Below are 25,956 nucleotides of genomic sequence, written 5' to 3' on the forward strand. Positions count from 1 at the left end.
TGTTCTATTGCTGTGAAGATACAACGGTCACAGTAACTCATATAAAAGAAAACATTTAATTGGGGTTGGCTTACAGTTTCTGAGGTTTAGTCTGTTGTCATCATGGTGGGGAACATGGCAGCATGCAGGTAGACATGGTGCTGGTGAAGTAGCTGACAGTTCTACATCTGAATCCTCAGTTAGCAGGAAGAGAAGCCACTGGATCTTACGTGGGCTTTTGAAACCTCAAAGCCTGCTCCCAGTGACACATTTTCTCCAACAGGGCCACTCCTAAACTTTTCAAATAGTGCCATTCCCTGGTGACTAAGCATTCAAATCTATGAATCTATGGAGGGAATGTATAGCAAAATCTGTCTCACAAAATACATGAAGAAGTTATAAAAATATGTTTCCTTAGAATAGAAACATTATTTCAAGCTGAATATTATGAAGAACTTTCTGATTTTAAAGTTATAGAATATTATAATTATCTGCATAGAAGATCATGTTCTTTAACAAAGATCTACCTTTACAAATAGGTAATGTTCAGAACTGCCTGGCAGGAAAAAGGACATCATCTGATTTGTCATTTTCACTTTTTGTTATTTATTTATTATATCTTAAGAAGAAAGATTCAGAAGTTTTGAACCTTAAGTTCACTTATTTGCACCCGATATCTACAAATAAGGCTAAGAAATAACAAATGCTTCTGGGTAGAGGAAAGGTCTGTAATCCTTTTGTGTTGACTTTCTTCTTAGTATACAAACACAAGGATCTTCATGGGACCTCCTTCTGTAGTCCTTCTGTTAAAAACAACAGCAGCAATAACAACAGTATCAAATCCTTTCTCATGCTCATTCTGAAGTAGTGGTGTTCTGAATGCTATGGACCATGGAGTCAAGAAGGAATGTTATGTGGTACTCCTTGCTTCATATCAACTTTTATATATTCGAGACAGATTCTCTTTGCTCAGGCTAACTTGAACCATTTGCTCAGGTTGGCCTTGAACTCAAGGCAATCCTGCCTCAGCCTCCTGAATGCATGAACTACAGGTGCATACCATCATTCTTGGCTGATTTCTACTGTTCATTTTTGCTCAAAGAGCAGTATGGAGTCAAATATCTGGAAAAGCAGAAATTTTAAGATTTGTACCAACTGTTTAAATATTTATCCTCAACAATGTACTGATAAGAGCCTCACTTAGCTCAGTGTAGTCACTGTGTTCAGTGGGCAAAAAGGGGGAAAACTATTTTTACACTAGAGAATAGTGCAATTTTTTACTATACGTACTTATTGGAGAGGTTGTATCAACACATATTGAGCACCAGATCAGACCCATGTGTTGTGAACTCCATCTTGTTTGTTCCCTTGAGCTAAAGCTCCATTTCTTTCCCTTAAACTCATCATATTTTGAAATTTGAACTGCTAATCACCCTATCATATAGTTGCTTAATTGGTAAGTGGTTTATTAGTTGCCTTAGTTTTTGTATGAAAGGGAATGTTTGATTCTCACTCTGAAACCTGATAAAAGGTGTGTTTATAAATGTGTGCACTCACATGTTGTCAAATGTGTTTACATATTGCTGTCATAATATAAAAAGAAAAGCATTTTCTTTAGCCAATGAGTAATATCTAAAGACAGAAACCACAGAATTAAAGAGTAGGCAGAAAAAAAATCACTTGAATCTCTGAAATGTGTGAACATGTATTTTCATGTGTATCTTAACAGTCACAAGTATTTAGTCAGGAAAGAAGAGAAATGCTTTTACTCTGTACTGTGGAGGACAAAAGAAGGCCAAGATGTGTGCATTCATCTCTGGTTAAGGAAGGCTATTCAGGCTATTCATGTGTTTTCATGGAAAGGATCATATTTTATCTTAAAGGGCACTGCCAAATCACTAAGATGTATTTCACTAGAGAAAATGAACCAGATTTTCTCTTACTGTTTGGCCAATGTGGTTGGAATGAAATATTTGATCATCATCAAAATGTTCTACAAATTGTTAATCTCAATGGAATTGCTGCATGTGATTTTTGGTCATTTTGGGCACCTCCTCCCCCTTGCCGCTCTGCCATTTGCTTTTTCTGAGAAAAGGTCTCCCTATGTCGCCACCCTAGTCTTCATTTGAGATCCTCCTGCCTAAGCCTCCTAAGTGCTCCACCATACCCATGTTTCTTTTGTCTAATGAAAAAGACTAGTGGGGATCATTTGACTGAGTTACCCATGGTGAAAACATGTGTGTCGGAACTTTGTCATGGACGTACTTAGTTTTTGATTTAAAAATTATTTATTTCTGTATATATGTGTGTGGGTACACACATACAATAACATGCACATGGAATTCATAGGACAGTTGTGGGTTAGTTCTCTCTTTCCATCAGGTGGGTCTCAAAGATCAAACTCAGGTCCCCAGGCTTGACTGCAGGCGCCTTTACCCACTGAGCCATCTCACCAGTCTGAGAACACATTTGTAAGGTTACATTATATGGTAAAATTTGAATCTCTACAAGCAGGAACTTCTGTGACCAAAACTGTGAGTATCTCTGAAGTCCTGAGCATATATATTTATACATATAATCAGTTCATACATGACTACTGACAACTCTACCAATGTTGAGGTGACTAGAAACTACTCTGCTCTTCCTAACTCAGAGTATAACTAAGTCACAAGGTGTGCTAGATATATATCTCTACTTAAGTTAGAGATATTTCCAGGAGAAAGCCATTATTGCCACCAAGATTCTAGAAATACAATGGGATTCACATAGAGCCTATGAAAGTGTTTGAGTGGAGAAAGTGTGTGTCTAAAGAAAGATATGTTCTTGTGAATTCAAAAATCTCTGACTCCTGATAGCTCATTAGTCCAATTCTGAGCATTTACTAACCAGTGACTACAGTGAAAAAGCCCAGAATGTTGCTTTTCATGAAAGCGTTTTTATGTTTTATTAAACCTAATAATCCTGTTCTGATTTGCTGTGTATTTGATTGATGCATTTAAATCTGGATACGGGGATGTGCAATGCTTTAACCATAAAATAAAACAAAATCAAAAACTTAGTGGACCCAATAGGAGGAAAACATAAATTACAATAAGAAATAATAATTTGCAAAATTGTAGTGAAATTAGAGGACAGCTGTGAAAATTTTCAACTGTTTACACCCAGGCAGTCATGCACACACACACACACACACACACACACACACACACACACACACACACACACACAAACATACACACACAGTGTACAGACACATCACACAATAGACACACACACACCAGTAGTATTTTGTTCAGCCCTGTGCAGTCCACTAAGGACTTCTCTTGTGGTCTCAGCAGATTAACACTAGATATACGGATGATCCGGGTCCACCTTGTATCTTTCATCCCCTCAGAGAACATGGTATTACCATCATCTATTGTGAACATGTGTGTTTTCCTCTTTCTGGGGCAGCAAATGGCACTAACCAGAATAATTTTATCAGTGGTTTTCCTAATGGTTCAATGGGAAATCAAATATTTCCCTACCGGACAAAAAGTGGCTAAGAGTACATGTGGCCCATATTTTTATTCTATGACTTGGTTAAAATAATAGTGCTTGATTTCTAAGTCCTGCCTAGATAACTGTGGTGGTATTGTGTTCCCCAAAATATTTGCACCCTAATAAACTTATCTGGGGTCAGAGAACAGAACAGCCACTAGACATAGAGGCCAGAAAATAGTGGCACACACGCCTTTAATCCTAGCATTCCAGAGTCAGAGATTCGCCTGGATCTCTAAGTTCAAGACCACACTGGAAACAGCTAAGCATGGTGAGTCACATGCCTTTAATCTCAGGAAGTGAGCCTTTAATCCCAGGGAGTGATGGCAGAAAGCAGAAAGATATATAAGGCGTGAAGACCAAAAACTAGAAGCTTTTGGCTGGTTAAGCTTTCAGGCTTTCGAGAAGCAGTTCAGCTGAGATTCATTCTGGATGAGGACTGAGACGCTTCCAGTATGAGGAAAAAGAATCAGCTGAGGAACTGGTGAGAGGTAGGTGTGGCTTTTTCTGCTTCTCTGATCTTCCAGCATTCACCCCAATAACTGGCCCCAGGTTTGATTTTATTAATAAGACCATTTAAGATTTCTGCTACAGATAACCATCTCTTGGTTTTATTTGTATCTTTTTATTTTCTTTATGACCTCAGTTATCTTCATCATTCATTATTTCGTTGGTTCCATGAGAAAGGACAATATAGTCTTAGGTGCCATCAATTCTTCCTCATTAAATATCTTGTCCAAATATTTTAAACAAATAATCTATAAACCAATCCAATTACTTATGTTTCAGACCAAGTTATTCTAAATGGCTTTAGTGAGCAATTTATGCAGAGAGTTATTTCTGATTCTAGACAGAAGTATGATTGTGGTAAGTTTTTACTGCCCTCCCTTAATAGTGAAAGCCTTGCTGCCTACTAAAGAGTATCCCCAATGCACATGTGATACTTAATGAGAAATACCATTTAGTATTCAAGAGGTATGTATTGAGCATCAGACACTGGGGCAGACTCCAGGGACATACTGATAACAAGGTACAACACACCCCTACTGTTGGTGCCCTTTATTTATTCCCATGGACAAAACCTAATCTTGCTGAGGGTAAGAATGATATTACATGTTAAACTGATGAACAAAGCTCACTTCAGTCCATGGACTCTTGCCTTGCATCCTTGTGAGTCCAGTGAAAGATTTCCATCCTGTAAAAGTCACAGGGCGTGAGTAGGGCTTTCTGAGAAACCATTCACGTAACAGGTACAACTATGACTTTATACCCTTTCTTCTAGCATTAAATAGATGTGATGCCCAAGCTTAAGCCACCCATTCTCTTTTGGTGGAGAGAAAAAGGCTAAATAGTTGCAGGTAGGCCAGCCTTATAATTATTGAGTTGTAATTGCTCTAACTTCATATTTTAAGTAATGTGAGAAAAACTTTTGAACCTTATATACTTTCCTGATAAAATCATAATGGAATTTTTTTTAGTTCTTTGAGAATTTTTTATGACAGTTTTGAGCATATTAATCTCCCAGCTATCTGCATTTCTATCCCACATCCCTACCCACCAAACTTTGTATCCTGTGTTTTTTTTTTTAAATCCCTCAAGACCAATTTGTGCTGCCCAAGTATTCTTGGGTGTGTGGCTTTCCACTGGAGCATGGTTGATGCCCCTGGGCCAAACTCTTAGAGCAAACTGTGTCTCCCTTTCTCAGCAAGTAACACTTATCAATAGCTCCATGGCAGTGAGTGAGATTGCATGCCCAACTCCTCTCTCTATGCTGGGAATTTGTCTGCTAGGACTTGCACGGGTTTTGTACATACATCCCAACTGCTGTGGCTTCCTATGTGCAGCTGCCCTGTTGTGTCCAGAAGACAGTTTCCTTGTCATCATCCACCACCTCTGGCTCTTTATTCTTTTTTCCCCTTCTGCAATAAGCCCTGAGCTTTCAGGGTAGGGTGCAGTGTAAATGTTCCTTTTATGGTTAGACATTCTGAAGTCTCTTATTCTCTGCTCTATGGCCAGTCATTTGTCACTGTGCTGTTAACCACCATTGTGAAGCTTCTCAGGTGAAGGCTGAGAGATGCGCTGATCTATGGTTATAATGATAAATCATTAAGAGTTGGTTTAATACTATATCCATTTAAAAGAATGATAGTGGGGTTTCCCTAGGGCATATGACCTGTATAGCCAGCCATAGTTTCCTGACCTGATAAAGGTGCCAAGTATAGGTTTCAACTTGTGGTGTGATGCTTAAATCCAATTATAAAGTGATTACTCCCATGGTTTTCATGTCAGTAATGTACAAGGGGCATGTCTTGCCAGGCCAGTCATTATTGTACCTCAAAGGGTTCAGGTCTAGATTTAATTGATCATTACATTTTTCTTCTCACAGCCTGCTTAGTACTTTCCAGCACTACAAAAGCTTGCTAGTAAGGATGAAGCTTTCAAATCTTTGATTTCAGTTTGGTGTGCACCTCATGTTTGTGGTTTCTTTAGCCGTGGGGACTTACTGTCATGTTCTGAAGGGTAACCAAGAGCAATAGCAGTATCTTGTAATGCTTGGAAAACTATGGGACCTCACTGGCCACCAGCTCCAAGAGAAGTATCCCATTCCAAGCACTGAGTTTTTACATTTCAAAGCAACTTCTGTTTTCCATTTAGATTTTACCTTGCTAATATTTTATGCATATGATTGATACAGTGGCATATGGAGTGGTCCAATGTTGCCAGTTCAAAGGAATACATTAAATGCATTAAAGGGTGAAAGATGCTTGATGAAGCAGCATCCTTTAAAAACAGGGAAAAAGAGAACTAAATGGCAGGTCTTTTTCTTTATTTAAGGAAAGGATGAATTACAGATGATGGGCCAGAGACCCCTGGCTCTTCAGGTTTCTGTCTCAGCTGAAGCTGCTGGAAAATGTAAGGGTTTAGACTCAATGACCTCCAAAGTTGCCTTTAGTTCTGAAGGCCTAGACTTATCATGCTAGTTCTATTCTTTCTCTGATTCTGGATGTTATATAAACATAGGGACATTGATTGGAGCAGAGTGTATGTGGCCTCAGTTTTCTCCATAAAATCAATGAAGGCTGAACTGAAGAATCACTGAGAGTCAGGGCAGGTCAGCTGAAGCTGTAGCATATGAATAATTCATGTTTAGGTCTGCATGTCTGTTTTTTTTCCTAAAGTATTCTACAATAAGATCAAAAGCAAAGGGTGAGCTGCATAGGGGCATTCTGGCCAAGATGCACACGTGAAAATATTACAGTGCAGTGTGAAAATATGCATTTACAGCACAATGAATCGAAAGAATCAACAGTTCTTAACAATGTGTAAAGTTTTACAAAGTCTTTTGAGAATTTCTTCTTCATTCTTACATTGTTTGTCTTTTACTCATGAACAAGTATTTGGATAATTTTTTGTTTGCTGGCTTGGAAATATATTATTCAATCTCATAATTATTTTCCACTTCCTTCTTGATGATCTTTCATGTGAATAATTCTGATTTTTTGTATAATTTTTTTCATAAAACATTTTTTTTTGTTTAGAGCTAGTGTATTGGAATGGATCTCCACCTACCCATTTGAAATGATAATATCTTGGTTTATCATACATATGCTACGTAATGAATTTTTTTTGTAATTTTTCATATAAGACTAACTAAAATCTGATTTTTGTGTATAGACATTTCCTTCTTTTGAGATTCACTTTGATTTATCTATGTAACATTAGGGATGGTTAGAGTTATCAAACATTTTTCTCTGGCTCTTGTGGTAGTCATTATTCACTTTATGACTTTAATATAGAAAATTACACTGAGGTATTAAAAAGAATCTTTCTATGAATGTGTTCAATCACTTGTATGTAGCTAGAGTTTTCCTGCCTGGCCCACAGTCAGGACAAATCTCTCTCACCTGCCAGTCCCACAGCCGCTCAAACCCGACCAAGTAAACACAGAGGCTTATATTGGTTACAAACTGTATGGCTTCTTGCTAACTGTTCTTACAGCTTAAATTAATCCATTTCTATAAATCTATACCTTGCCACATGGCTCGTGGCTTACCGGCATCTTCACATGCTGTTTGTCATCGTGGTGGCTGGCAGTGTCTCTGACTCAGCCTTCCACTTCCCAGCTTTATTCTCCTCCTTGTCCTGCCTATACTTCCTTCCTAGCCACTGCCCAATCAGTGTTTTATTTACTGACCAACCAGAGCAACACATTTGCCATACAGAACATCCTACAGCACTTCCCCCTTGTGTGTACAGATATGACTGCCACTGTGCACATGTGGAGATCAGAAGGCAAGCTTGGTGTTAGTCCTTGCTTTCTGCTCTGTTTGAGGCAGGGTATAGAGTTTGTGTGTATGTGTGTGTGTGTGTGTGTGTGTGTGTGTGTGTGTGTGTGTGTGTGCATGTGCAAGCACATGTGTGGCTGAGCAAGCCAGGCTAACTGGCCTGAAAGCCTCAGGGGATACTCCTGTCTCCATCTCACCAGAGGAGCATTGGGATTACAGATGCATGCTAACACATTTGTCTATACATGGGTTCTGGGGCTCTCAGCTTAGACCACATTTTTACATGGTGTATACTTTACCCACTAGGCCATCTGCTGAGTTCCTCACACTGAATTTTAGGAAAGCAAAAGCCACATTGTATTCCTGGGGTAAATTCATTTTTTAAATCAAAAATATTTTTTTCACACAATATATTCTTATTATTGTTCCCTCTCACCCAAGTCCTCTCAAAGCCTCCCAACCTCCCAACTCACCCACATCCTTGTTTTTCGCTCTTAATCATTAGAAAACAAGCAGACATCTAAAATAAATGAAAAATAATTAAATAAAATGAAATAAAACCAAGCAAAACTGAATAAGACAAAACAAAGAAACAGAAAAACAAATAGCCAAAGAAAAAGCACAGAAAACACACATAGAAATAGAGATACACACCTTGGCACACACAGAAATCCTCCATAAACACAAAATCAGAATATTTAATATATAAGAAAAAGATGTGTAGGATAAGAAAAAAAATGCTGAGACAAGGCATTATAAAATAAGTAAAAAGCAAAATAAAACAGAAAACAACCAACCAACCAACCAACAATCAAACAACAAACAAAAAAACCCTCCAAAAATCCCACTGAGTTAATTTGTGTTAATCATCTTCTACTGGACATGGGGTCTGGTTTTAAGAGTGGCTTGTATACCCCGTGAGACTATGTTACAGAAAGCTAACTTTTCATTTGCCTGTGGTTATCAACTGGAGATACCTTCGGGATTTCTGATTTGGATTTGTGTCCACTTCCTCTCTCAGCACTGTAACTCCAACAGGCCCAGACCTGTGCCGGCCCCATGCACGCTGTCACAGTCTCTGTGAGTTCATATGTGCATCCGTCCTGCTGTGTTTAGAAGGCCTTGTTTCCTTTGATATCCTCTATCCATTCTGGCTCTTACAATCTTTCTGCCTCCCCTTCAGTGAGGTTCCCTGGGGGAGAATATTGATGGAGATATCCCACTTATGACCGAGTATTCTAAGGCCTTTCATTCTCTGCACATTGTCCAACTGTGGGTCTCTATGTATTCCCATCTACTGTAGGAGGAAGCATCTCTGATTATGGCTGAGCAAAACACGGACCTATGAGTATAGCAGACTGTCCTTAGGAATCCTTTGTTTGCTAATTTCCTTTAGCAGAACAGTAGCATTTAGTTTTCCTCCGGGTCCTTGACCTACCTAGTCTCAGGTTTTTGACTAACTGAGCAGTGTTGAGGGATGGATTCCATCTCCTGCAGTGGGCCTCAAATCCCACCAAATACTGGTTGGTGACTCCCACCAGCTTCGGGCCACTATTGCACTAGTACATCTTGCAGGCAGGTCACCATTGTGGGTAAAAGGGTTTGTAGCTGGGTTGGTGTTTACCTTTCTCCTTTGTAGCATGCAGAGTACCTTCCAGTACCATGAACAATAGTCAGTGGGGGTAAAGGCTCTAGGTAGGCACCAGCTCGACTTCTCTGTGTTCAACGAGTTGTGTAGTTATTGTTTTCAGCAATAGAGATTTGTCATCTATTTGTGGAGAGCAACCAATAGCTTTGCCAACAGCCTGACTGGTTTGGAGGTTCCCAGGTGACCCCTTTATCCAACAACTTAATTAGATGTAAACCATAGATGTAACTGGAAGCTTCATTTGGTGACAAGAGATGTCCATTTGGGGCCGTGTCTCCCCTGTTATTTGGCAATTCCTTTGAGATCACCTTCATATATGGATATATTTTAGGAAACTTCAACTGTACTAGCTTTCCATACCACCCTACAAGTGGCCCTCATTTTAATTCTCCCTCTCCTTCTCCCCTCTCTCACCTCCTCTTCCCTATCCTCCCCATTTGATCCTCTTATTCAAGGCACCCTCCCATCCATCCATAACTATCTATTCTATTTCCTCTTTCTAGGGTTTCCAATTCTCCCTGTCACCCAAACCTTTACTTTACACCTAACCTCCATAGTTCTGTGGATTGTATTCTGTTTATTGAAGACTTAACACCTAACATCTAAGTGAATACACACCACATTTGTCTTTCTAGGTCTGGGCTACCTTTACTCAGGATGATTTATTTATGGATTTCTTTTTTTAACTGAGAAGTAATATTCCATTGTGTAAATATACCACATTTTTTTATCCATTCATCCACTGAAAGACATCTAGGTTGTTTCAAATTCCTGGATAATATTAGTAGAGCAGCAATGAACACTGTTGAGCAAATATTTCTGTGATAGAATGAAGTGTCCTTAGGGTATATGCCCAAGAGTGGTATAGCTGGATCTTGATGTAAATGTATCCCCAGCTTCCTGAGGAACTATCACACTGATTTTCATAGTAGCTGTTCATGTTTGACTTCTCAATATCAATGGGAAGTTCCTCTTGCTCCACATCCTCTCCAGTATAAACGTCTTTGGTTTATTGATTTTATCCATTCTGACAAGTGTAAGATGAAATCTCAAAGTAGCCTTTATTTTCATTTTCCTGATGGCTAAGGTTGTTCAACATTTCTTTAAGTGTTTCAGAGCCATTTTTATTTCCTCTTTTGAGAATACACTGTTTAGATCTGTACCTCATTTTTTAAATTGGGTTATTCATTTTCTTAATGTTCAGTTTTTTTTTGAGTTCTTTATATATTTTGGATATTAGTCTTCTATCAGATGTGTAGTTGATAAAAATATTTTTCTATTCTGTAGGCTGCTGCTTTGAGTGAATGATGTGTCCTTTGCCGTACAGAAGCTTTGCATTTTCATGAAGCTGCATTCATGGGTTGTTGTTCCCGGTGCCTGTGCTAACAGTGTTGCGTTCAGGAAGTTCTTTCCAGTGCCAATCAGTCAAGACTATTTTCTACTTTCTCTTCTATCAGATTCACTGTATCTGGTTTTATGTTGAGGTCTTTGGGAGTTGAGTTTTGTGCAGGATGATAAATATGTATCCATCTGCAACCTTCAACATGCAGATATCCACTTTGTTGAAAATGATGCCTTTTTTCCCAGTGTGTATTTCTGGCTTATTTATCAAAAATCTGGTGTCCATAGGTGTATGTATTTGTGACTGTTTCTTCCATTCAATTCCATTGGTCGATGTGTCTGTTTTTGTGCCAATACCACTGTGGTTTTTTTCTTCATTTTTTTAAAATTTATTTTAATTTATTTTGCAATACAATTCAGTTCTACATATCAGCCACGGATTCCCTTGTTCTCCCCCCCTCCCATCCCCCTCACCTTCCCCCCAAACCCCCCCATTCCCATCTCCTCCAGGGCAAAGCCTTCCCCACAGACTGAGGTCAACCTGGTAGACTCAGTCCAGGTAGGTCTAGTCCCCTCCTCCCAGGCCGAGCCAAACAATCCTGCATAGGCCCCAGGTTTCAAACAGCCAACTCATGCAATGAGCACAAGATCTGGTCCCACTGCCTGGATGCCTCCCAAACAGATCAAGCCAATCAACTGTCTCACCCATTCAGAGGGCCTGATCCAGTGGGGACCCCTCAGCCATTGGTTCATAGTTCATGTGTTTCCATTCATTTGGCTATTTGTCCCTGTGCTTTATCCAACCTTGGTCTCAACAATTCTCGATCATATAAACCCTCCTCATTCTCGCTAATTGGACTCCCAGAGATCCACCCGGGGCCTAGTCATGGATCTCTGCATCCAGATCCCTCAGTAGTTGGATGAGGTTTCTAGCACAACAATTAGGGTGTTTGGCCATCCCATCACCAGAGTAGGTCAGTTCGGGCTGTCGCTCGACCATTGCTAGCAGTCTGTTGTGTGGGTATCTTTGTGGATTTCTGTGGGCCTCTCTAGCACTTTGCTTCTTCCTATTCTCATGTGGTCTTCATTTACCATGGTCTCCTATTCCTTGTTCTCCCTCTCTGTTGTTGATCCAGCTGGGATCTCCCGCTCCCCTTAGCTCTCTTGGGCATATACCCAAGAAACGCTCAACCACACCATAAGAGCACTTGTTCAGCTATGTTCATATCAGCATTGTTTGTAATAGCCAGAACATGGAAACAACCCAGATGCCCTTCAACTGAAGAATGGATAAACAAAATGTGGTACACATGCACAATGGAATACTACTCAGCAGAGAAAAACAATGGCATCATGAGGTTTGCAGACAAATGGATGGATCTAGAAAAAATCATCCTGAGTGAGGTAACCCAGACTCAGAAAGACAAACATGGTATGTACTCACTCATAGCAGGATACTAGACATGAAACAAGGATGACTTGTCTGCTACTCACATCACCAGGGAGGCTACCTGGAAAACAGGACCCCAAGAAAGACACAGGGATCGCCCAATGACAGAGAAATGGAATGAGATCTACATGAACAGCCTAGACATGAGTGGGGGTAATGAAAGGCGAGGGTTGAGGGAAAGTGTTTTTTTTTTTTTTTTAACTATACTCTATAGTACAACTTGAAATCAGGGATGTTGATACCTCCAACAGTTATTTTATTTTTCAGTATGTTTTAGCTATTTTGTTTTGTTTTCTTTGTTCATTTGTTTGTTTGTGTATGTGTGTGTGTGTGTGTGTGTGTGTGTGTGTGTGTGTTTCCATATGAAGCTGCAAATTGTTTTTTAAAAAATTCTGTGAATAATTGTTTTGGAATTTTGATGGTGATTGTATTGAATCTCTACATTGCTTTTGGTAGAATAACTATTTTTACTGTGTTAATCCTACCAGTCAGTGAGCATTGGAGATTTTTCCATCTCCTGATATCTTCTTCAATTTCTTTCTTCAGTGTCTTAAAGTTTTTATTATATACATCTTTTGTTTGCTTGGTTAGATACTTCTGTTTTGGGGGGATATTGTGAATGGTATTGCTTCCCTAACTTTTCTTACAGTCTCTTTACTCTTTGTATGTAGGATGGCTACTGATTTTTGTGTGAATTAATTTTTGTATCCTGCTGCTTTCCTGAAAGCATTTATCAGCTGTTGGAATTTCCTGCTAGAATTTTTAAGGGTCACTTTTGTATTCAATTATCCACCTATATTACTTTTGTATTTTTGAAAATTTTTAGGGGTATTTTGCTTAATATTCCTGTCTGTGTCCACCCCACTTTTAGTGTTCAAATTGTGTCATCAAATCTTTAATATTTTGAGAAGTATCATTTTTGTTCTGGTATGTCCTGATTAATTTTTTCCCAAAGGTTGTTGTAATTCACTGGTGAAACAATTTGGCCTAGAGTTTTCATGAGACAATTTTATAATTATGGATTTAAGATCTTCAACAGATAAGGAATAGTTCAGATTCTGCATCCACATTTGTCTCAGAAATTTTGAATCACATCCTCTAGGTACGGTCCCATTTCATCTAAATTTTCAAGCTTAATTCACACACATTAGTTGTATCTTTTGAATGTTTGTAGTGTTATGCATCTATTCATATCACCAAATTTTAATAAATAATTTAAAAATTATAGTGCTATGTATTGAACCTAGCATCCCATGCATGCTAAACAGTTATTGCACCTCAAGCCCCAAATGTCCAATTATTGTTATACCTTACTTTCTTTAAAGTCTTTCTGAAAGGTTTATAAATATTTTTCAGTTTCTATTTCAATTCCAACTGTTTATTCTTTAAATATTTGGTTGAATTTATCAATGACGGCATTTGACATTAACATTTTATTTAAGAAATTGGTCCATAAACTGAAGAATAAAATATTTCAACTTTATGTGGCTGAATATTCTTAACAATATATTTTTTCTTCTCAATAAATTTCAGAAGAAGGAGAATTTATAGCCTACTCAAGTTGAAGCAATTTTTTTTCTGCTCTTCTTGGTTGCTATGTGTTTTATTTATCTTTGATTTTAAAGAGTATCTTGCTGTATTACTAGTATTATGAATATCTTTAACATTTTAATTGAAAGGTCAAGTATATAATTCATTTTTGCCTTCTCATGAATGTGGGCATGCTCTTACTTGGCATATTTTGTGTTATATGCACTAAATATATAAACTATATCTTCAGACTTGAAATACAGTAGATAGGAGGCTAAGATTATTTTTAAAACCATTTTCTATCATGCTTGATAAATACTTCTTTTAATAAAATTTTAGTGGGTTTTTTTTTGTGTGTGTACATGTGACTATATTTATGTGTGAATGAGGGCATATGCATGCCAGAGTACGTGTGTGACTGAAAGGAAATCTTTGGGTGTTGGTCCATGCCTTCCACTTTATTTTGAGCCAGGGTCTTCTTGCTGTTTCTCTGCTGCAAATGTCAGGCTAGCAGGCCTGTGAGGTTGTAGAGGTTCTCCTCTCCCCATCCTCTTCTCTCTATAGGATTGCTGGTATTACAGATGCTTGTGCTATGCAGCCTGCTTTTACATGGGTTCTGGGGATTTTAACTCAGGTCCTTGTGGTTTGTGCAGCAAGCACTTTTATCCCCAATACCATTTCTCTTCCTCTAACACCTCCATCTTCTGTTTTCCAATTCACTGATACAAAGGAAATTCCATGAAGATAAGTTATGAGGCTAAGTTAGTTCTTTGAGTATGATAACCGCACATTCACAAGCTTCAGATCTTACAATGAGGATATTTAGGTCATTCCAAACATAGTGCAATAAATTACTTAGTGACAAATAACATAGTGACCACAGTGGTGCTTTTTATTATTTTTTTTAATATTTTTGAGTGAAAATAGTATTACATGGCCCAGACAGGCCTAAACTTTCTATGGAGCATCTTAGAACCTAAGATCTTCCTGTCTTGACCTCTCTGTGAGGGCTGGAACTCCTGATATGCACTATTGCGCCTGATGACATCTGTCGTAGAATATTAAAGATGTGTTACATTTGTTTATGGTATGGAGTATTTGTTTAATGATACAAAGATGTGTGGCACTCTTTTATGTTGCATTTATTTAACTCTGTGAAGCTGTGCTACTTTGCCTATCTAAAACCACTGATTGGTCTAATATAGAGCTGAACGGCCAATAGCAAGGCAGGAGAAAAGATAGGTGAGGCTGGCAGGAAGAGGGAATAAACAGGAGGAGAAATTTGGGGGAGAGAAGATTGAGGGTCAAGAAAAGGAGAAGGAGAAGTGGCATCCAGGAGCCAGCCACCCAGCTACACAGGAAGCCATGGAGAAAAAAGTAAAGAAAGGTAATATAGAATAAAGAAAGCTAAAAGCCCAGAGGCAAAAGGTGGATGTGATAATTTAAATTAAGAAAAGCTGGCTAGAAATAAGCCAAGCTAAAGTCAGGCATTAAAGTTAAGCTAAAGCCAGTAAGAAGAAGACTTCATATATTTATTTGGGAGCAGAGTGGCGGGCCCCTCAAAGAGTAAAATGAAACAAACAACAGCAGACAGCAGTGCTTTGATAGAATTACTTTAAACATAATTTGTAGGCAAATTTCATATGACTCACCTGGTAAAGACATGCTGATTTGGTTTCTTCTAAAATAAACATATCAACAACAATGTGATGGCTTTCCAGTACAATCAGAAAGGAGACAGGTGTTGTGCTTGTGGATACTTACTACATGGTAGGCTCTCATTGCCAGAACACCTATATTCAACTTGTTCCCTAAGGACTTCTTCACTCGAACTTGTCTCATCCAGAGTGGGAAGAGAGTAAAGCTATCTTCAAATTAACCTGTCCCAATTTTACCAATATGCGTGTTCTCCTGATGTACACCTCTTCCCCGGGATCATTTAAACTGTTTTCTAATGTCTGCAGGTAGTCATGATTGAAAAAGAAATTATAATTACATCTTTTTTTGCAGTTTTAAAATTATTTTTCTTATATTGAAAATAGATATTTTTCATTTAATATATCCTGATTACAGTTTCCCCTCTTCTCCACCTTCCCTGCCATCCATTCCCACCCCCTTTCTGTTTCTCATTATAAAACATGCAGGCAGCAGACCTCTTCTCTCTCTATTTCCCCAGATCTAATCCCTCACTCTCATTTCTAGTACTGCAGGGGACCACCAGTTGCAGCTTCCCTCTCCCTCCTGCCCACAGACTATCCCCTCCTAACCTCCCTTGGCCCACTCATAGCTGTATTCCAGCTACCAACCCCAACAGACACCTTCTGCTAAACCACAGGCCTTTGCTGCCAGAAAACCAGGTAGGCTGCCAGTAGACCTTCTTTCCCCTGCCCTCTGCTCCCCAACACCCTATTCCCTAGTCTCATCACCAGGTCGGTAGCAGAACACCCTCCGCAGCCTTCCCTGCCCTCACTTCTGCTTCCATCCCATGTGGATCCCACAGATCTTTCCCATCCAACATTTCTCTCTCACTTTGTTGCTTTGCCCCAGCGACCACCCCATGATAACCCAAGGGTCCCTTTTCCCAGGGCAGCGAATAGGCTGAAGGCAGAACCATACCTCTTCTACGGCTCTTGAGATCCAATCCCCCCAGTCTCATCCCCAGCTCTGAAGCAGGAAACCTGCTGTGTCTTCTTTCCATTCTGACCACATCCCCAATGGACCACAAAGACCCTCTCCTCCCATCTTCCTTCCACCCAATGATCTCAGTATCCCAGCCTATCACACTAGGAGTCGTTTCCTGTGAACACACCAGCTGAGAAGGCCAGGAAAATCGGCAACACATTCATTACACTCTGAAAATCCAGAGAGGAATCAGAAACAAAGGAACAAAACACCACCCAACAAAGACAAATCCAGAAATCAGAACCTAGACATATAATTATCCCAAACCCAGAAGCCTAGATGATAGTATAAGAGCACCATCAATAGCAGCCAGGGCAATATGTCTCCACTAGAGCTCAGCTGACATACCACAGCAGGCCCTGAATAATCCAACACAGCTGAAGCACAAGAAAAAGACCTTAAAGTCAACTACATCAAGATGGTAAAGGTCCTTGAAGAGTAAATGAATAAAGATGTTAAAGAGACTCAAGAAAATATGAACAGAAAAAAAAATGGAGGGAATGAATAAACCTCTTAAAGAAATCCAAAGAAATAAAAACAAACAGTTGAAAGAAATGAAAAAAAACTGTTGAGGACCTGAAAATAGAAATAGGATCAATAAAGAAAATATAAACTGAATATTTAGAAATTGAACAGGAACTCTGGAGGCAAACTTCACCATAAGAATACAAGAGATGGAAGAGAGAGGCATTAAATACACAGTAGAAGAAATGGATGCATCAGCCAAAGAAAATGTGAAATCCAAAAAATCTCCTGACACAAAACATCCAGAAAATCTATGGGACATCCAGGGAGACTATGAAAAGACCAAACATAATAATAATAGCCATGGAGGAAGGTGAAAAAACCCAGTTCAAAGGGCCTAGAAAATGTCTTCAACAAAATCATAGAAGAAAAATGTTCTAACCTAAAGAAGGAAATGATTGCAAAGGTGCAAGAAGCACACAGAATAGCCAATACATTGGACCAGAAAAGAAATAACCATTACCATATAATAAAACACTAAAAATAAGGAACAAAGAAAGGATATTAAAAACTGCAAGGGAAAAAGACCAAGTTAACACATAACAGCAGACCTATTAGAACTACTCCTCACTTCTCAATGGAAAATTTAAAAGTCAGGAGAGCCTGAACAGATGTCCTGGAGACTCTAAGCAACTACAGATGCCAGTCTAGACTACTATAACCAGCAAAACTTTCAATTACCATAGGTGGAGAAAATAAAATATTTCATGATAAAATCAAATTTAAATAATATCTATCTATAAATCCAGCCCTACAGTAGGTACTAGAAGGAAAACTCCAATGTAAAGAGGTCAGCTACCCCCATAAAAACAGTAAATAATCTCACAGAAGCAAAACTAAAAGAAAGGAAACACACACCACCACCACCACCACCACCACCACCACCACCACCACCAGCAGCACAAAAACTACCACCACCATCACATATACAACAGGAATCATCAATCATTGTTCATTGATATCACTCCACATCAATGGTCTTGATTCCCTGATAAAAAGACAGAGACTAACAATGGATGAGAAAACAGCATTGATCATTCTGCTGTATTCAAGAAACACACCTTGACATCAAGGATAGACATTAATCCAGGCTAAAGAGTTGGAAAAAGACAGTTCAAGCAAATGGATGCAAGAAGCAATCTGGTGTAGCTTTTAATAACAAAGTAGACTTCAAAGCAAAACTAATAAAAATCAATGAGAAAGGACACTGCATACTTATCAAAGGAAAAATCCAATATCATAACATTTCAATTCAAGATATTTATACCTCAAACACAAGGGCACCCAAGTTTGTAAAAGAAACACTACTAGAGCTTAAGTCATGTATTGATCCACACACACTGATAGTGGGTGACTTCAATATCCCACTGTCACCAATAGACTGGTCATCCAGAAAAAAACAAAACAGGAATACTGGAGCTAACAGACGTTATAAACCAAAGAGACCTAACATACATTTACAGAACATTTCATCCAAGCACAAAAGAATGTATCTTCTACTCTGTACCTCATGGAACTTTCTCAAAAATTCATGATATACTTGGACACAAAACAAGTCTCAACAGATACAAGAAAAATGAAATAACTGCCTGCATCCTATCAGACCATCACAGATTAAAGCAGGATAACAGCAGCAACAGGAAGCCTACAAAGTCATGGAAACTGAACAACTCTCTACTGAATGAAAATGGGTCAAGACAGAAATACATAAATTAAAGACTTTCTAGAATTCAATGAAAATGAATTCACAGCATACCCAAACTTATGGGACACAATGAAAGTAGGGCTAAGAGGAAAGTTTGCAGCACTAACTACTTTTCTCTTAGGGTTAGGGTTTCTATTGCAGTGAAGAGACACCATGGCCATAGCAACTCTTATAAATGAAAATATTTAATTGGGGTGGCTCATTTACAGTTTCAGTGGTTCAATCCATGTTCGTCATGATGGTGAGCATGGTGGCATGCAAGCATTTGAGTCACTGGAGTAGTAGCTGAGAGTCCTACATCTTTCAGGCAACAAGAAGTCAACTGAGACACTGGGTAGTATCCTGAGCATAAAAAACCTTAAAGCCCACCTCCACAGTGGCACACTTTCCCCAAGGCCATATCCACTCCAACAAAACCACATCTCTTAATAGTGCCATTGTCTATGAGAATATGAGGGCCAATCACATTCAAACTACCACAGCTTACATAAAAAATGGAGGGATCTCATACTAGCAACTTAACAGCGCTAAGTTTCCAACTGTCCTAATGCTGGAACCCTTTAATACAGTTCCTCATGTTGTGGTGATCCCCAATAATAAAATTATTTCCATTGCTACTTCATAACTGTAATTCGCTACTGTTATGAATTGTATTGTAAATATTTTTGGAGACAGAGGTTTGCCAAACAGGTCATGATCATAGGCTGAGAATCAAAGCTCTAGAACAAAAAGAAGTAATTACATCCAAGAGGAGTAGATTGCAAAAAATAATCAAACCAAGAGCTGAAATCAATAAAATGGAAACAAAGAGAACATTATAAATACTCAATGAAATGAAGAGTTGGTTCTTTGAGAAAATCAACAAAGTAGACAAACCCTTATCCAAACAAAAGACAAAAAGAGACTATAAAAATTAACAAAATCAGAAATGAAAAGGGGACATAACAATAGACAACAAGGAAATACAAAGAATCATGAGGACATACTTTAAAAACCTGTACTCCACCAAATTGGAAAATCTAAAAGAATGGATAATTTTCTTGATAGACACCACTTATCAATGTTAAATCAAGGTCAGATAAACAATTTAAATAGACCTATAACCCATAGTGAAATAGAAGCAGTCATTAAAAGTCTCCCAACCAAAAAAAATTAATAATAATCCCAGGGCCAGATGGTTCAAGTACAGAAATCAACTAGAGTTTCAAAGAAGAGGTATTGCCCACATGCCTTTAATTATTACACAATATAGAAACAGAATGAACATTGTCCAGTTAATTTTATGTTGCCACACTTACTCTGATATCCAAACCACTTGAAGTCTCAGTGGAGAGAATTACAGACCAATTTCCCTTATGAACACAGATGCAAAAATAACCAATAGAATACTTGCAAACAAATTCCAAGAATATATCAAAAAGATCATTCAGCATGATCATGTAGACTTCATCCCAGTGTTGCAGGGATTTTCAATATATGATAATCAATAAATGCAATCCACCATATAATCAAACTAAAAGAAAAAAATGTTCATCTCATTAGATGCTGAAAAAGCCTTTGGCAAAATCCAACACTCCTTCATGATAAAAGTCCTGGAGAGATTAGTGATACAAGGGACATACCTAAACATAATAAAGGCAGTTTACAGCAAGCCTATAGCCAACATCAAATTAAATAGAGAGAAACTCTAAGCAATTCCACTCAAATCAGGAACAAGCCAACATTGTCCACTCTCTCCATATCTATTCAATACAGTACTTGAAGTTTTAGCTAGATCAATAAAACATCTGATGGAGATTAAAGGAACACAAATTGAAAAGGAAGAAGACAAAGTATCATTATTTGTAGATGATATGATAGTATAAATGTGACCCAAACATTTCACCAGGGAATTCCTACATCTGTTAAACACTTTCAGTGAAGTGGCAGGATACAACATTAACTCGGAACAATCAGTAGCCCTCCTACATAAAAATGACAACCAGGATGAGAAAGAAATCAGAGAAACAACACTTTTCACAATAGGTTCAAATAATACAAAATATCTTAGGGTAAACCTAACTAAGCAAGTGATTTGTATGATAAAAACTTCAAGTCTTTGAAGAAAGAAATTGAAGAAGATGGAAAGATCTCCCATGCTCATGGATTTGTAGGACTGACACAGTAAAAATGGCTATCCTCCCAAAAGCAATCTGCGGATTCAGTTCAATCCCAATCGAAACTTCAACAAAATTCTTTACAGACCTTGAAAGGACAATTATCAATTTCATATGGAAAAACAAACAAACAAACAAACAAACAAACAAACAAACCCAGGGTAGCTAAAACAACAATGAGCAATAAATGATCTGTTGGAGGTAACATCATTCCTGATTCCAAGTTGCACTATGGAGCTAGAGTAATAAAAACCACATGGCATTGGCATAAAAAGAGATACATCAATCAATGGAATCGAATTGAAGACCAAGACATAAATCCAAACACATATAGACACCTGGTTTTTAATAAATAACCTAGAAATACACACTTGAAAAAAATAACAGCATCTTCAACAAACTGTGCTGGTCAAACTGGATCTTGGCATGTAGAAGAATGCAAATAGATACATATTCATCACCCTGCACAAAACTCAAGTCCAAGTGCATTAAAGACCTCACCATAAAAGCAGATACTCTGAATGTGATAGCAGAGAAAGTGGAGAATAGCTAAGAATACGTTGGCACAGTAGACAACTTCTGAACAGAACCCTTTTAGAGCAGGCAGTAAAATCAACAATTAATAGATGAAACTGCAAAGTTTCTGTAAGGCAAAAGATACCATTAATTGGACAAAGTGACACCTTACAGAATGATGTTGACTTTTGCTATCCTGTGCAGATCTTGTCTGCTGGATCTGGGATCTGAGGCCTGAAAGAATGAGGTGGACTACAGTCTAATGCTGTAGAAAACCTTACTTCAGTTTCAGTGTACTTTTATACACTACTGAAACAAAGAAAGCAGTGATCTAAGGAAGGTTGTTTGAGTTCATAAAAACATGATCTGAAAAACATGTAAATAAATGTCATTAAGCACATGCTAAATATACACAGAGCAGCCTTTTCCCAGAACTTTCTCAGGACAGACCAATTCAAACACAATTGTCTGACACAGACTATAGATTATTTCTGGGAAATCACTAAAGCAAGGCAGAATGCCACATCCAGGTTCAGGGTACACTGACCAGATCAGGTTTTATAGTTATGTTTTGACATCCAACAAGAATAAACATGTCTTATTAATGGAATGTAAATATTTCTCACAAGAGGCATGAAATCACATCCAAGAAAAATCCAGAGAACAAAATTCCCCTGATGTAAAAGGCCCTCTGCCTTTTCCCTTGGAGTCTCTTTTACAGTTCCCCAAGGCATTGTTCACCATGGGTCCTTTGACTGTGTTCCAATAAATGGGAAAAGATTTTTACCAACTCCACATCTGATATAGGAGTAATATCCAAAATGTATACAGAACTCAAGAAACTAGACTTCAAAAAAACAAATAATGTAATAAAAATGGGGTACAGATCTAAATTGAGAATTCTCAATAGAGGAATCTCAAATGGCTGAGAAACGCTAAAATAAATGTTCAACATCCTTAGTCATCAGGGAAATATCAGGGAAATACAAATCAAAACTACCTTAATATTCCATTTTACACCTGTCAGAATGGCTAAGATCAATTAAAACAAATGACATCTCATGCTGTCAAAGATTTGAAGCAAGGGGAACACTCTTCCACTGCTGGTGGGAGTGCAAACTTTTACAGCCACTATGCAAATCAATATGGCAGTTTCTCAGAAAGTTTGAAGTTGATCTGCCTCAAGACCCTGCTATACCACTCTTGGACTTGTACCCAAAGAATACTCCATCCTACCACAAGGATACTTGCTCAACCATATTCATTGTGACTTTATTCATAATACCTAAAAACTGTAAACAAACTAGCTGTTCATCAGCAGAAGAATGGATAGAGAAAATGTGACAGACACATTTACACAGTGAAATATTACTGAGGCATTGAAAAAAATGGATGGAACTAGACAGAAAAAATCAGCCTGAGTGAGGTAACCCAGACCCAGAAAGAAAAGTATTTAATGTATTCATTTACAAGTGGATATTAGCCATTAAGTAAATGATAACAAAGCTACAATTCATTGATTGAGAGGGATTAGGTAAAAAGGATGGTTCTGGGGGCAGTGATGCATAGTTTCTATGGGAAGGGGAAACAATATATTTTTAGGGTGGACTGTGGACATGTGGAGATGGGAATCAACAGGGATCAGGTTGTGAGGAGAGCTGATCTGATAGAGGGAGTGTAGGGAGAGATGGCTGGAATTGGGAGGCATTTAGCGGGTGAAATGGAAACCTAGTGCAGCAGATACTTCCTGGAATCTATGAAAGTCATCCTAAATAAGGATTCATAATAATTCGGGGTACAGAATCTCAAGTGGCCATCTCTTCTAGCCAGGCAAGCCTTACAGAGTAGGGACAAGGTTACATTTAATTGAGTTGTTGGCCAAGGGCATCCCATGGAAATCCTCCAAACAATCCAGGCTGATGCTAAGACAGTGGGTTGCTCTCCAAAAACTGATAGTGGGTCCCTATTGTTTAGGACAACACTCATACAACTTGTTGAATATGAAGAAGTTGAGCCTGTGCCTACATGGAATATTCAACACTACATTCTAGTCTCTTTGGTGTGGGAAGTTACTCTGCAAATGTGTGAAATGTGAACTACTGAAAGTGAAATGTGAACACCAATACAGCCACAAGACCTTAGACCTACAATCTGTCCTGCTTGAAAAATATTCTAGTTCAATGATGGTACACAACTTGTGCGAGTAGCCAACCAATGTCTGATTTGACTTAAGGCCAATGCCACAAGAAGGAACCCATACCTGACACTGTTTGGGTAACCAATAATCAGAGACTAGATAGCTCAGAGACCTAGGGTAAAACCAAACATGATTGGTCAAAAAATCAATTAAATGATTCATAATGATACCCTGTTATACTCATAGATCAGTGCCTTATCTAGTCATCACCAAAGAGGCTTCCTCTTCCTCTGCTGGTAGATGGGAACAAATGCATTGACTCACATCCAGACATCATGTGGAGAGAGTCTGAACTGGAGGTCTCTATCAAATCTCTCTCCTCAGAGCTCAGGGAATCCTGCAGAAAAGGAAGCAAAAAGAATGTAAGAGTCAGAGGGGATGTAGTACACTAGGAGAACAAGACTGTCTGGATCAGCTAAGCAATGTACATATGAGTTCACAGAGACTGAAACACGAAGCACAGGGCCTACATAGGTCTGTACCAGGTCCTCTGCATATATATTATAGCTATTAGCTTAGTAGTTTTATGAGACTCCTGATTTTGAGAATGAATGGGTTTCTGACTCTTGTGCCTGCTCTTGGGACTCTTTTCCTCCTGTTGGAATGCTGTGTCCAACTTTGATAGGAAAATTTTGCCTCATTTTATTATGTTTTATTTTGTCATGTTTGTTATCTTGTTATCTCTTAGAAGCCTATTCTCTCCCCGCTGCCCCCTTTTTTGGTGTTTTGAGACAGGGTTTCTCTGTGTAGCTTTGGAGCCTATCCTGGAACTTACTCTGTAGACCAGGCTGGCCTTGAACTCAGAGTTCCACCTGCCTCTGCGTTCCAAGTGCTGGGATTAAAGGTGTGCAGTAGCACTACCCAGCTTGCCTTTTCTTTTCTAAGGAGAAACAGAAAGGCAATGGATATGGAGGGGAGGTTATCTGGGGAGGAACTGGGAGGAGTAGAGGGAGGGCAAACTATAATTAGAAAATATTGTATAAGAAAAGGATCTATTTTCAAAGAAAGAATTTTTTTAAAAAAAAACAACAGGCCTCTAGGGATAATAACAGAATAAAATATAATATGATAAAACAAAGCCAAACACAAAACACATCTGAATATGACCAAACAAACATAAGGAAGAAAACCCAAGAAAAAGCCCAAGACACAGAGAACTAATTATTTGCACACTCAGTAATTCCATGAAAACAAAAAATCAGAAGCTGTAATGTATAATCAAAGAACTCATAGAGTTAAAAAAGACAAAAAGTACAACAAAAAGTAAAATTAAAATATGAAGAAGATAACTTTTTAAATGAAAAGAAAGGAAAAAAGGCCCTGACATGGTATTACAAGATAAGAAACTTCTGAAGATGCCATTGAGTTTATTTTCTGTTGTCTGTCTAATGCCGGGCATGTGGCTACCCTTAATAGTAGTTTGTTTCCCCAGTGAAACTAAATTTTCATTTACAAGTAGTTATCAATTGGAGATAGCTTCTGGGTTAGGGATAGAGATATGTGTTCATTTCTCTCCTTTTAGTTCTAAGACCCCATCTAGTACAGCCATATGCAGGTCCTGAACATGCTGCTTCAGTCTTTGTGAGTTCGTGTGTGCATTGGTCCTGTTGTGTTTAGAAGACCTCATTCCCTTGGTGTCCTCCATCCTCCCTGACTCTCTTTGACTCCTCTTTGGCAGGGTTCCCTGAACCCTGAGGTGAGGGAATTGGTGGAGATATCCCATTTATGATTATTTATTTTCTGTACAATAGGGTTTTATATAGCTCAGGTTAGTCAGAATAGATGTAGCAGAAGCTAGCCTTGAATTTCTGATTCTTCTGTCACCATCTTCCAAGTGTTGGCATTATAGACTGATACCACATGTGGCTTATTTTGCTTCTCAACAAATGAAGTTTTCACCTTCCTGTAATGTGAATCTTAAAAGGTCTTATTAATAAAAACAAACCTGGAGCTAGGTATTGGGGTGAACGCTGAAAGATCAGAGAGACAGAACAGGCCACAGCTAACCTCACCTTCACAACTTCTCAGCTGATCCTGTTTCCTCAAACTGGAAGCCTCTGTGTCCTCATCCAGAATGAATCTCACCTGAACTCCTGCTCAAAAGCTTAAAAACTTAACAGACACTAGTTCCTGGTTTTCATGCCTTATATACCTTTGTACCTCCTGCCACCACTTCCTAGGATTAAAGGTGTGTGTCACCATGCCTGGTTGTTTCCAGTGTGGCTTAGAACTCACAGAGATCCTCTGTGTGCCTCCAGAAATGCTAAGATTAAAGGTGTGTGCGCCACCATTTTTTGGCCTCTATGTCTGTCAAGTGGCTGTTCTGTTCTCTGACCCCAGACAAGTTTACTAAGGTGCACAATATATTGGGGGACACAATATCACCAAACCTTCCATTTAA

Source organism: Peromyscus californicus, unplaced genomic scaffold, assembly GCF_007827085.1.
Source record: "Peromyscus californicus insignis strain IS unplaced genomic scaffold, ASM782708v3 Scaffold_6__1_contigs__length_162567912, whole genome shotgun sequence".
Taxonomy (NCBI): Eukaryota; Metazoa; Chordata; class Mammalia; order Rodentia; family Cricetidae; genus Peromyscus; species Peromyscus californicus.